This window comes from Cebus imitator, unplaced genomic scaffold (assembly GCF_001604975.1).
Source record: "Cebus imitator isolate Cc_AM_T3 unplaced genomic scaffold, Cebus_imitator-1.0 Scaffold65, whole genome shotgun sequence".
NCBI classification, from domain to species: domain Eukaryota; kingdom Metazoa; phylum Chordata; class Mammalia; order Primates; family Cebidae; genus Cebus; species Cebus imitator.
Genome location: NW_016107380.1, coordinates 4010042 through 4023636, shown reverse-complemented (window position 1 = coordinate 4023636; position 13595 = coordinate 4010042).

The window sequence follows — 13595 nt, the reverse complement described above, 5'->3', positions numbered from 1 at the left end:
TTTTTTTTTTTTTTTTTTTTTGTATGTGCTGGATCCTGAGAGCACTGCAGTAACAGTTCTGCTGGCACCCTGCCTTACCTAGCAGATAAGCTGTGGGCATATGAGCCACAATTTCTATAGCCTTGAGGCCTTAGGCTGGATTTTGGGGACAGAGACCATGAGCTACTGTGCAGGGGAATGTTCTGATGAAGGGCAAAGTCTGGCAGTGAGAGAACTGGGAAGATGGGAGAGTGGAATCCAGAACTGTTTAGGCCCAGGTGCAGGGGCTGGGAGTGAGAACACAGATTGCCTGGTGACGGAGACGATGTTGTCATTTTCCCTGTGTCTCCAGCACCTAGCACTGTGCTCGGCATAAAATAGGCCCTCAAATGTAGGTGGGTGATAATTACCGAGAAGTAAAATTTAAGAACTTTGTTGTTTAAATTGTGTGTGATTGGGGGAATTGTTGATTTGCCTGAATACTGATTACAGCCTCTCTAAAAGGAGCATAAAAAGACATATTTATGTTGCCTATGTAAAAAGTATTCAATGGCGTTTATGTGACTTGCTTAGATTAACACATAGCAAGCTAATACTTACTATACTTGTCATTACATTTGTGTCACATTACCTTTGCTGTAAGTTTTATTTGATTGCAATCGTAAACTCTATGTATGGTTAAGACATGTTTGCAGAATCTGAGGCTTATTCCACCAGTAACAACAGACACCCTTCTTGGTGCTTTAGAGTCCCCTCGTGAGCTCAGACTTCATAGAATGTTACCATGTGTCCTACGTTTGCTCACTCACGTATTTAAAAAGGAAAAAAAAAGGACAGAAAGAACATTGCTCAGGACAGTCAGGGGAGGGGGGTGGCCGGAATGAAAACAGTCAGTGCAGAACATTGTGCAGGCCCATTCCTGGGGAGCAAAGAATCCGAGACATTTGGAGAAGACCCAGGGAACACAAGGAAGGGGAGGGGGAATCGCAAAAGGCAGGCAGTGAGGAAGCAGCCCGGGGATCTGGCTGGGATTCCAGTCCATTCTTAGGTACTTGATACAAAGGCTATTATATTAAAATTCTTCTAAAGAAATATGAATTTCCACAGCACCCTATTTGTGCCCTAAATTTAGAGTTACAAAGCTTGAGCAATTGAATGGTGCAAAAACTCTTTTTTCCCTCAGAGTCAAAGGAAGACTAAAAATTAGAGTGACTAAGTTAAATTTTTACTTGAGTAGTATTTGTCCTTTTGGTTCTCAAATACTTGTTTGTAAACATAGTTTGAGTTTCACTGAATACATTTTCTTTTAGTTAACAATATAGCTTCCCACATCCAGTTGCTTACTAAGCTCTGGACATCTCTAGGTTCTTCGGTAGCTCTCAATCTTCTGTCTTACTGCAGGTTCATCTGAAGGACATCTCAGGGGAAGGCTTCATGTGTAAGTGATTTAGTGAGGGAAGCAAGACAGGGAAGGGGGCAGTTTCAGGCAGCGTGCCCCAGAGAGTAGCTTCAGCCTGAGCCCATGGAGAACACTGGAATGTAACTTAGGCCTAGGGATTTGTCCCAGGCGTGATCAAAGCAACTGGGCTTTAAGATTTTATATTTTATAATCCCTGTCTAAAGGCTATGAGATTTGAGGTGTTAGTGGTGGTGGGGGTGGTATGTAGAAAGTGAACTTTTAGTCGCTTTAGGCTTTTTTATGCCTGTGGGCAAGGCACTCCAGTAGTCAAGAAGTGTTCGCCAAAGGAGAGTTGCAGGTGTGAGGTAGATGTGGGCACACAAGCGTGGCTGGAGGATGGTGCACAGAAGATGTCACCAAGGATGCCAGGGGATCTCAGTGAAGCTCAGAGAGTGTCCACAGCCTCTCTTGATTCTCTCTGTCCCTACTGTGTATCTTCAGTACAAGTCCCTGTGATTCTTTCTTTTCTGGGTTGCATGATATGTTCCCAACCGATATCCTCTGATCCACAGATTCTTACTGTAGCCTGTGATCTTTCTAAATCACAGATCTGGCAATGTTAGTCCAGTGCTCAAAAGCCTTCAGTTTCTGCCTAAAGTCCAAGCTCCTTAGCGTGACTTGCCTGATACTCTTGATTGGACCCCAAACTCTTAGGGCTGTACTCATACAGCACAGTGGTTGTTATGGACTGAATATTTGTAATATATAGTAATTCTAATGCCAACCCCATGGTGATGTATTAGGAGATGGAGCCTTTGAGAGTGATTAAGTCATGAGGGTGAAATCCCCACGAATGAGATTAGCTCTCTCACTCCTTCAGCCATGTGGGGATGTGGTAATAAAATCCTGGGCCTTCTAGGAAGCAGGAATTGGGCCCTCAACAGTCCCTGAATTTGTTGACACCTTGATCTTGAACTTCCCAGCCTCTAGAACTTTGAGAAGCAAATATTTATCATTTAAACCACCCATATGATATTTTTGTTATAGTGGCCCAAACGGACTAAGACATTGGTATGGCTTGCTGCTCTCTGACCTCTGGAATTCTGTAACGCTATGCCTACTACCTGGAAAAATCTTTGCCCACCTTCTCACCTGGCTCACTGTTCCTTACCTTTGAAGATCCAGCTCAGTCTTTATGGCCTCTGGCTTTCTACTGTACCCTGGGCTCATGCCATTGTAATATTTGCCACACTCGTTTTCCCACCAGACTGTGAGCCTCTTTAAGAGAGCCTTGTGCCCTGTTCACATCTGCATTGCATGATTCTTGAATTCTATTAGAGGATAAGGTGAAATGAAGGAGGAGCAGGAAGTCTGTCTTTGCAGGGATCTGCAGAATGAATGTGATTTCAGCTACATGGGCCTCATTCTTCAAGAGTTAGGCTGGCTGGGCATGGCGGCTCATGCCTGTAATCCCAGCACTTTGGAAGGCTAAGGTGGGCAGATGCCCAGAGCTCAGGAGTTCAAGATTACCCTGGGGAACACGCTAAACCCTGTCTCTACTAATATAGAAAAAATTAGCAGGGCGTGGTGGTATGCGCCTGTAGTCCCAGCTACTTGGGAGGCTGAGGTAGGAGAATTGCTTTAACCTAGAAGAGGGAGGTTGCAGTAACCTGAGGTCGCACCACTGCACTCTAGCCTGGGAGACAGAGCAAGTCTCTGTCTAAAAAAAAAAAAGATAGGCTAAAGGAACCAAAGTAAGAAGTTGGTCCCCTACAATGTATCAGATAATGGGCTGGATGTACATCATCACATTTAGGAGACTAAATGTACATTGAGCCCATTATCTGGCACATAACAGGTGACCAACCTTATCTTTGAAGATCCAGCTCAATCTTTATGGCCTCTGGCTTCCCACTGTAACGAGGGCTCACACCATTGTAATATCTGCCACACTCGTTTTCTAAGAGGTAGCAGCGTCAAGAAACCATAAAATAGAGTATGTCTCTTGAGATCAGAGACTTTTCTGATTTCAGAGCTTTTCTGGTTTCCTGATGGCGCTACTTCTGAGAAAGAAAATTTAACTCATACACTCAATTTGGCCTGCATCTATACTGAAAGTGGTAGAGATATGTAAGTAAGCCAATTAAATGTATATTTTTGAGGGCCTTGGATTTCAGGTGAAGATATGGCAGTGCAGTAGATGTCAAGTATGACATGAATTAAACATGGAATCTGATTGCTGTGGGTTGAATATTGTCTCTCCCAAATTTATATGTTGAAGTCCTCACCTCCAGTATCTCAGAATATGACTTCATTTGGAAATCAGATCATTGCAGTTATAATTCAATATGAGTATTACCGGAGTGGGGTAAGCCCCTACATCTGTCCAAAAAGAATGCCACACAAAGAATCAGATATGCACATCAGGAAAATGCCATGTGAAGATGAAGGCAGAGATCAGGGTGATGCCTCTAGAAGCCACGAATGTCAAAGATTGCCAGCAAACCACCAGAAGAAAGGAGAGCGACACTGGACAGATTCTCCCTCCCAGTCCTCAGAAAAAGACAACCCTGCTCACACCTTGATCTGGACTTGTTGCTTCCAGAACTGTGAGACTATACATTTCTGTTGTTTAAGCCACCTGATTTGTGGAAATTTGTTGTAGCAGCTTTAGCAAATTCATACACTAATTAGTCAACGAAGAGACAGGCATAAAAAGTGTATTTTGTGTGTGATGAGGTTAATAGTGGCATATGTGCAACATACAGGTGCAGCACAGAGCAGAGAGGGACTGGCCGTGAGTTTTGGGAAGGAGTTCAATATAAGTGGTGGGTACTGGTGAAAGGAAGCTTGCGTAGAAGAGTTGCATGAGCCAGGTTTTGAAAGCTAAAGATGATGAAGACTGATCTTTCTCTATGGCAGTTATGGCATTCATAGATAAAGCCAACTACTGTCCAATATGACCCCTATTTTCTCTTAAAAAATCTTTGGTGGGATCTGTGCAGAGAGGCCTTAGCAGATATGGGAGCAAGCAAGTGGATTTGGGCCTAACAATGGCATGTGGTAAGCAGCCTGTGATCTTGCACCAATGGGTGTCATTCTACTCCCATCCCCAACCTCTGAGGCAGCACACCCTTTGTTCTCCTCTTTCTTTTTTCCTTTGAGTAAATCTGTTTACTACCCAGAAAAACTAGGAAGGAATAGGCGAGTTGCCCAGGGCAGATGGTGCAATGTTAACAGGTGACACACAGAAAGCAGAACTCCTCAGCTCCTATTTTCCTTTTACATTCTCCAGCAAGGCTCTTCAATTGAAATGGCATAAAAGAAACATCATTAAGAGGAAACTGAAACACAAGGTCCATGAGAGATAGTGAGGGAACCCACTGTTTGGTTGATTTAAATGGTTTTATGTCTTCAGATCCTAGTGAGTTACACCCAAATAATGAAATAACTTACAGAAAAGACCAATGAGCCATGAAGGAGACATTATTTTGAGTGATTTTTCAAAAAGAAGTTCTGGATAATTTAAAATGTGCTTCAAGCCTGGAGAAAGGCAAATGGTGCTCTCATATTCAAAGAAATATGAAAGATAAACTCACAGAAAATACCACTTCATACTGATTCCCTGCAAAGACTTTTTGTTATTTTATTTTACTTATGCACATACAAACATACACAGAGGAAAGGAGGTAGCAAAGGGAAGGGAGAAAATGAGGCAATGAGAGGGAGAAGGAGGGAGAGAAAACAGAGCAGGAAAGATAGAAAAGGGAGAATAAGTTTCTTTATGAAAATTACTTTAAGTTTACACCATTCAGTTTGCCTATGGTTGTGACTTCAGTAATCCAGTAACATTTTATAACAGTCTATTAAGTAAGCATGATGAGTGCCATGAGAAAATAAAGGAGATGACTATTAAGAACTAAAGAACGTTAATAAGAAAAAGTCATGCTAAACTTGGAGCTTTTTTCCTTCCCAGTTTCCTTTGCCTTGTCTTTTCTCATTTCCCCAGTGTGAGAAATCCCCCCTCTACTTTTATTTCACCCAGAGATGCAGCCCTACCTAACATCAAACAGAACGTGAACATCTGCAAGTCCTACACAATATTTCCCGGGAGCTAATTGGACCAGAAGAAGAGGCAGTGCTGATCACAGAGTTTGCCTGTCAGTCCCCAAATTGTATTTTATATTTTCCAAGTTCCTCATCTTGAGGCCTTCTTCCCTTCCTTCTTTTCTGAGTACCCACAAATCCTGGGCTTCTTCTGTATCCACTTCCCTCTTGTTCCTGTTCTCATAACCTTCCCAGTACATTTGTCCATCCAAGAGCTGGCTGCTGGCTTGCTTTGGTCAGATGACTCCTCTTCGGGTCTGGATCCTTGATTGATAGCTGGGACCAGGAACCTCTGAGTAATCCACCCCTCTGAGGCAGACTGTCTTTATAAACTACACTTACTGTGAATTTCAGTTCCCTTCTCACACGTTGCACTTATTTCTGCTTCTTGAACTATGTCATCCTTATTTCTTTATTCCATATTAATCAGAAACCAACTCTTCAAAACACATGATTACCCCAGGATTAAGAGCCTGGGCTCTGGAGTAAGACTGTGATTATTATCACTAAAAAGTAAAAATCAGTTCATTTTTCTCTCTTGTTTCAAATCTTCCACAAAATTTTCAACATGTTTAGAATAAAATCCCAACTCTTTACCGGGACGTGTGAGGATCTAGAAAATCTGGCCCCTGCCTACCTCTGTCATCACTGCACACTACTCTTTACCTTTGTTCTTTTTTTTTTTTTTTTTTTTTTTTTTAAATTTTTTTTTTTTTTTTTTTTTTTTTTTTTTTTCTGTTTTTTAAACATGTCAGGTCTGTTCTTGCCTCCTGGCCTTTATAATTGCTCGTATTTTTCCCTCAGATCATCACATTCCTCGTTCATTCTATTCATGAAATTTTTAGCGAAAATTTTTCTTCTTGGGAGAAATCTTCCTGACTACCCTGTCTAAATCAACCCTCTTCTCCCACTACCAGTTAGTTTCTGGCACTTTATGGTGCTGTTTTGTCTTTGTGACACTTGATGTCCTCTAGAATTACCTTGTGCATTTAAGTAGTGACTTTATTTATTTCCCTTGCCTTGAACTCCAAAGAATGTAAGCTCCGTGAGAGCCAGGACTCTATCCCCAGTCCCCAGTTTCTGGTATGTATTAGACACTCAATAAATAAAACGAATCAGTAAATGCTTGCTTCATACTTCACAGCCATGAACTAATTGTTCCCATGGGTTTTAGTTCCTTATCTTTACAATGCGGTTAGCAACCCCTGTCTCATTGGAATGTTGTGAGCATTGAATGGGATCACACAGGTTAAGGTGACTAGAGTGTAGTGGGGAATAGAAAAGGCACACACGATAACATGAAGGGTTACTATAATATGCTACTTTCCATGAAAGGCCATGGGAACACACAGATGAGTCTAACAAAGACCTTTTCCCAGAACTGCCCATTCATTTTGAGCAGACATTAGATTTGCTGCAGGCCTTGGACACCACACCCCACTTTCCCTGCTGAACCTCTCCTGGGAGCCAGACTGTCCCCAGGCCCTGTCACATCTGGTCGTTGGGTCATGTTCTTAGGCCTGCTTATCCACATTGCCTTGCCTTATGGTGAGTAAACAACCAAGATGCACTGATAATCCCCAAGATTACAAAACGAATCCAATTCCCTTTTATGGGTGAAGCTACTAGACAAGTATTTCTAGGTATAACACAGGGTCTGAGTGTCTCTGTATTTTAGCAGAGAATATGACAGGCTTTTAGATATTATAGATGATTATGGGAATATGCTTTTTTGACATTAATGACTATTTAATTAGATAAACCTGAAAAACTCCCAATTTTTTTCAAGTTTAAAAAGCACTCTTAAGATTACAAACAGTAATGAAGATTCATAGGTAGAAGACTGGATCTTTGAATTATAATCTGATTTGATTATATAGGGGGTGTATAATTTATTCACTCCTCTACCAGTCTCTTATTAGAGTATCCTGAAAGGTGATGAGCCTCTGAGCCTAGTATCTCTGTCTTCTAATTGTTTGAACATAGTTCAATGATGTCTATAGCCTGATACCATTTTGCTGAAAAATATATATTCATGCATGGAAGAGAAACAATCAGAAGGACATACACCAACATGTTAATACTAGAAATAATATGTCAGACTTTTTTTTCTTTATGTTTTTCAAACTGTGCTGCTGCTTTGACTCCTTATGAATTTTGTAGGTGGAAAAAAACTAATACAAATCAACTGCACACTTTTACAGGATGGGAGAAAGATGACCTGTAGATCTTTCTTGTTAGGAAAGACTTGGGGACTGAGTGATTGCCAGTCTCAGAGCAGGGATGTTTGAGATGAGGACCAAGGACCAAGGACCAAGTAGCTGTGTCTGAGACAAGGATGACTTTCAGAATAGGTGGGAAGTGGTTCCCAATGGTGCATCATGGCAGGTCTCAGTCACACCTTTTAAGAGCCTTATTTTGAAGTTAGGGTGAAGTAAACTTTGGCTTAATTTTAAGAATACATTTCTCATATAAGCATAGCTATGGAGAGAGTGGCCGTTTTGTTAGATTGCTCAGTTCATCTTCAGCAGGTGGCCTTTCTTGAACAGAGATGCTGGGTAGAGAGCTGGATGAGATGATATTTTATATTTTCTTCTAGGCTAGTAGATGGCATTATCAAACCTGCCACTCTTTCTTCTTTATTACTTATACTATCTCTATGAGATGGATGTTATTTTTATTAGTGAAGAAATGGATGCTCAGACAGGTGAAATAATTTGCTGAATAATCAAGATCTTGCAAGTTTCTTAGCTGGGAATTGAGCTGAGATCTACTTGTCCTCCAAGCCCAAAATGTTCTATGATGTTCTGCTACTTTCCAATCTGTGATTCTGTACCCACTTCCTCATTTTCTTTTCTCTTCTCTCTGTAGATTTCCACATTGCTTTCTTTCTGTTTCCATGACTTAGACAATAATGGCATCTGTAATATGTTTGGCTTTGATTTGGTTCTTAGTATTGATATTTAAGGTAAAGAAATAAACGGCTGACTCTTGGGTAGCAGAGCCATAATTTATTACTATTATTATTATTAATTATTGTTTTCAATGTAGTTGAAGAGATATTAGTTTATAATTTTAAAACTTCCAATGATGAGTGTCTACAAAAAACAATCTTAAGTGTTTCAAGATTATTCTTTTTTAATTCTGAAATGTACACTATGAGGCTTTCAGTAGAAAAGTAATAGGAGACAAATTGACAGTAAATTGAAAATAAAAGCATCTGATTTAGTGCTGTTCTCATCCTGGGTTCCCCACGTTTCTTTTATTTGCAGTGTACCTTTTCCCTTTTGTGTGCAATTGCCGATTCTTCTACATGGATTAATCCCAAGGAGTAGTTTCTCTGCACATCTCCACAAGGCAGTAGCTCTTAATTAGAGTGCCTTGATACTCTGGTGTGGTCTACCACATGTAAGTTACACTGAACTCCCTGGGACTTGCAGAAGCAGGGCCCATTCTGCATGTGCTTCAGCCCCACTGTCAAAATCTTTGTAGCTGTGGCTCCCCGCTACACTTGAATTCTGTTGCTGCAGCAACGAGCTCAAGAAGAACCTCTGTAAGGGAATAGAGCTAAGGAGGATGTTAAGGCTCAGGCGAACTGACCCCTTGACAGCCTAACATGGAGGCTTTTATCTTTGAATTTAACACATTTGTCAACTTGACAGGAAGCTTGGGCTGCAGATTCCTGCCCCTGGGAGACTCTGAGGCCCTGCAGAAAGAGCCCGGGCATGGGAGTCAGAAACATGGGACGGTGTGGGGGTAAATCCTTGCCGTGCAACTTACTGTGCTAGAATCTTATTTCCCCCGTAGAATTCCATCATCTATAAAATGGGGTAGTAATAACTGTTCATGGGGTTTTTGAGAAAATTGAAAAGTTAATGATGCAGAAACAAGGATGTGAAGATAAACAGGGAAATACAAGCAAAACAATAGGTTAAAAAAAAAACCAAAAAAAACCCAAATCATGGCCCTGCTTCACAAATCTTTATGTCTGATTTTTACCCTAGTCAAATATTTGTGAACTGTCATGGAGATAGAGTCTTGGCCTCAGTATTTTGCCAGCCTCAAAAGAACTATCTTTCAATCCGAACAGCTTGATAGTAATGGCCAAAACCACTGTGGGATTACACATGAAAATGAATGCCAAGGAAAATAAATAAATTGATTAACAAAGAGTAATTGCTATTTAATCACAATTCGGGAAACACATTTTTGCCCTTTATTACAGCCATTCTGTCTTTAAACTATTGTGTTTTTTCAAAAGAACACACACTTGTAGTGCTTGAGAGTGAAAAATAATACATTTTTCAAGTATTCACCATGTCAGTGTCAGGCCATGAAAGCAGTTATTAAAAACCTTAGCTGCACTTTCAAGCAAGAAATAAAGTAAAACATAAACTGCTTTCATGAAATGAAGCTAGTTACAGCGATCAATGGTCAATAATAGTATATGTTATTTATGCTACCGTGGAGCAAGAGGCAAAGAGGTTTGAAAATGACTGGTTAAATATCAGTCTATTTTATTTCATAAGTGATAGCTTTTTCCTACATGAAACAAAACTCAGTCTACTTATCCAGAGTTCACGTTTCAGTCTCATATTCAGCATTGGCTGAATAATCAGAAGCCATCATTGTGGGCCAAAGCTGGGAGATTTTTGGTAAGGATTCTGTGACGTGGTTATGTAGAAGACCAAATGGATTTGGTGAAGGCTGGATTACTTACACAAAGTCCAAAGATAAATTTAGTTGAAAACTGGTCACAGGTAGCCTTGCAGTCTCAAAGGGCATTTCTCACTAGACAAACAGCGTCTACCAACATCCCCTCCACTGAAATAAACAGCCGAGTGTTCCCTTGCCACAGGCTGGGTAAATACTAACTAAACCGTCTGCCCGTATGCCAGTCGGAGCAACACTCCCTATTTTTTAGCAAAATATTTTTCCACTCTGGCCATCCAAGAAACTCTCCAAATCCAATACATTTCAATGGACTTTTTAGGCTTCTCTATTTTTCTCACTATTTATAGCTTTCAGATGTTGGCAGGTAGGGGACTATATTTTCTTCAGAATAAAGTTAGAAACGGCAGCAGTGCTGTTTCATCATATGCCACACAATATTAAGTCGGTATTAAAACAATCCTTCTTCTTTAGGAGTGTCAACACTGACAAAGGCTAGAAAACAAAATAAATGCTCACCAATATTGTGTCAATGGTCATATTGATATTGTGCAGAGTTTTGTGGCGTGAGGAATTGGGAATGGGATCCTGAGGGAAAGCCCAGTCTGTTCAGGGGTAATGTGTGGGAATAGCATTTGCGAGGCTGAAGTACAAAAGTCCAGGAGGCCAGATCTGCCCCTTCTGTGAAACTAAGGCTGAGCAGGGCATAAAGGGAATGTAACAGTGCCTCAAGGCATGTAGTATTTAATAAATTACGAACTGCTTGCAAACACATCATCTTACTAGTCCTTAGAACAACCCTGGGCAATAGAAGAGGTAATTATTCACCCCATTTTATGGATCAGGAAACTCAGTTTTAGAGAGATGACTTAACTGGGGTTACCTGGCTAGCATGTGGCACAACCAGAACTGGCGACCTAATCTTCTGATGGCTAATCTTGTTTTCTTCACCAACACACACTGCTCCTCCAAGAATTCAGCCCATGGAGCTTTCCCAGGCTCACTGGGAAGGAAGTCTATTCAAATGAAAAGGCCAGTGAAATAAAGAGAAAGAGTCAGTAAAGGTTTGGGTTAGAGAATAAAACCCAGTATTCTAGTTGGTAGAAAAGGATTGTAGTGGTCAGATTAGGAGGTGATAGTCTGACACATCTGAAATGTGGAAAAGTTGAGTTTAAATAGTCAGTTTTGTCACTAACCAGCTAGGTGACCTTCGGTGTCCTCATCTGTAGAGCTTTAAGGACTCCCTGGGAATTGTGGTAAAATCACCACAATGAAGCCCTTCTGGGGTCACTTGAGAGACAGCCTTTAAGATTTTGTCCTAGGCCACCTGTGGCAGGATTCATCAAGGAGGCATGATTTGAACTAAGGAACTGTAGCAACAGAGAGGGAAAGGAGAAGAGAAATATGGACTGGGAAGTAGTTGAGTCCAGTTATGGTGACAAGGGTGGGTATGCTGCTTATGTGGGATAGTAAGGAGACATTTGATGGATAGGTGATACAAAAACAAAATATGTGCAAAGTTTAATCATTACCAAGTCAGTTTTATCCATGGAATTAATCAGTTTGGACATTTCAGATCAAAATGTACTCCTTTGCCCTTTAACCAATTATCAAGATAGTTGTCCTAAGTCTTCCTTCCTCCTTTTCCTGTCCCCTCCCTCCCTCCCTCCTTCCTTCCTCCTACCTACCTTCCTTCCCTCTTTTCTACCTCTCTCCCTTCCTTCCTTTCTCCCTTCTTCCCTCCCGCCGTTTCCTTCCTCCCTCCTTTTCTTTCCTCTTTCCTCCCTCCCTCACTTCTACTTTGCCAGCTTGTAGACACAGACTTCTTTGGAGTATTTCCGGAGGGGTGGATTTGTTTGTCTAGGGCAGGGTTGTCAAATACCGGTCATGCATGCTGCCACGCCCCTGCCATGACAGACAATGCTAATCAATCACTGCTCTCTGGGCATGATCTCAGGATTCATTTCAAGGTGCATGGGTTGGTTAGAGTTGGCTCAAGTGACAAGAGCTGTTTGCCAACATAAATCTAGGACACAAATGGATCAAATATAGCTTTCCATTTTAAAAAAGGTTAAAGTATACTAGAAAATATACTTCCTTTAACCTTTTAAAACATTCCACCCCAACCCCCACTGTTTTAATCTCAGCAAGAGCCTCAAGCAAAAAATAGACAAATGTTATTTGAAGTCACAATCTAGTGAAGTGAGAGTCTAGCAAAGATTTTTTAGAAGCCTGAACGTGTTTCATGAATGAATATCACCTTTTGAATATTTTGTCATACAAATTGGCTTCTGGACATTTTGATGTTTGCCTCATGCAAATTTGAATTTCCCTAGTGCTAAAATTTGGTTTCGTTGCTTTAATGCAAATATGTTATATATGTACATAGACATAGAAGTTATGAGCTTAGTTTCTGAAGCTTATGGTGGAACCCCAGCTCTGTCTGTTTCTAGCTGAGTGCCCTTGAACAAGTTAATGTTATCTTTCTCAGCTTCAATTTTCTCATACTAAAAAAGGTAGTAATCATCATTGTTATCTCACAAGCTTATGGTGAAGAGTAAATGAGATAATTCATGTATAACATTTAGCATAATATCCTGCACAAAATAATACTCAACAAATGTAAATTTGTGCGTGTGTTGTATGTAGCTACTGCTATCTATCCAGGGTGAATTAAGGACTTTGATGCTTGTTGAATTGTTTGGCTAAATGTTACATTTCTTTGCTTTTGTGGGTTTAAGTCAGAGTTTTAATGCTATTTGAATTGTTTTGTGGTTCCATCATGATTTTTATGTGTGTGTTTGAACTCCAAGAAAAATGTCCTCTTTTTTGGTAGCTGATATATTCAAACCACTAGTGCTGGAAGAAAAATAATCTGTCATTGAAGTAGATGAGAGTTGACATGACAGACTGTGCACTCTATCTTAAACATTCATAACATGCATAATATGGTCCCTATGGAATGAAATAACTCCTTTAGAGTCTTCTCAGTCCCTTGTATCATGGCTTTCCTAGAGTGAAGCCATTATAATTTGAAAGCAGCTATGCCTGTTTGGGGAATAAAACATCAAGGAAAAAAATAGGCATTTCACATACCAAACAACTGACATTTATATATTGTTTAGATGTGTATGCCTATATGTGCACAAGAGTATGTGGATGGTGTGGCCGGGAGTGGTGGCTCACACATGTAATCCCAGCACTTTGGGAGGCTGAGGAGGTTGGATCACCTGAAGTTGAGAGTTTGAGACCAGCCTGACCAACATGGAAAAACCCCGTCTCTAGTTAAAAATACAAAATTAGCTGGGCGTGGTGGTGGATGCCTGTAATCCCAGCTACTCAGGAGTCTGAGACAGGAGAATCGCTTGAACCCAGGAGGTGGAGGTTGTGGTGAGCTGAGATCACGCCACTGTACTCCAGCCTGGGTGACAAGTGCAAA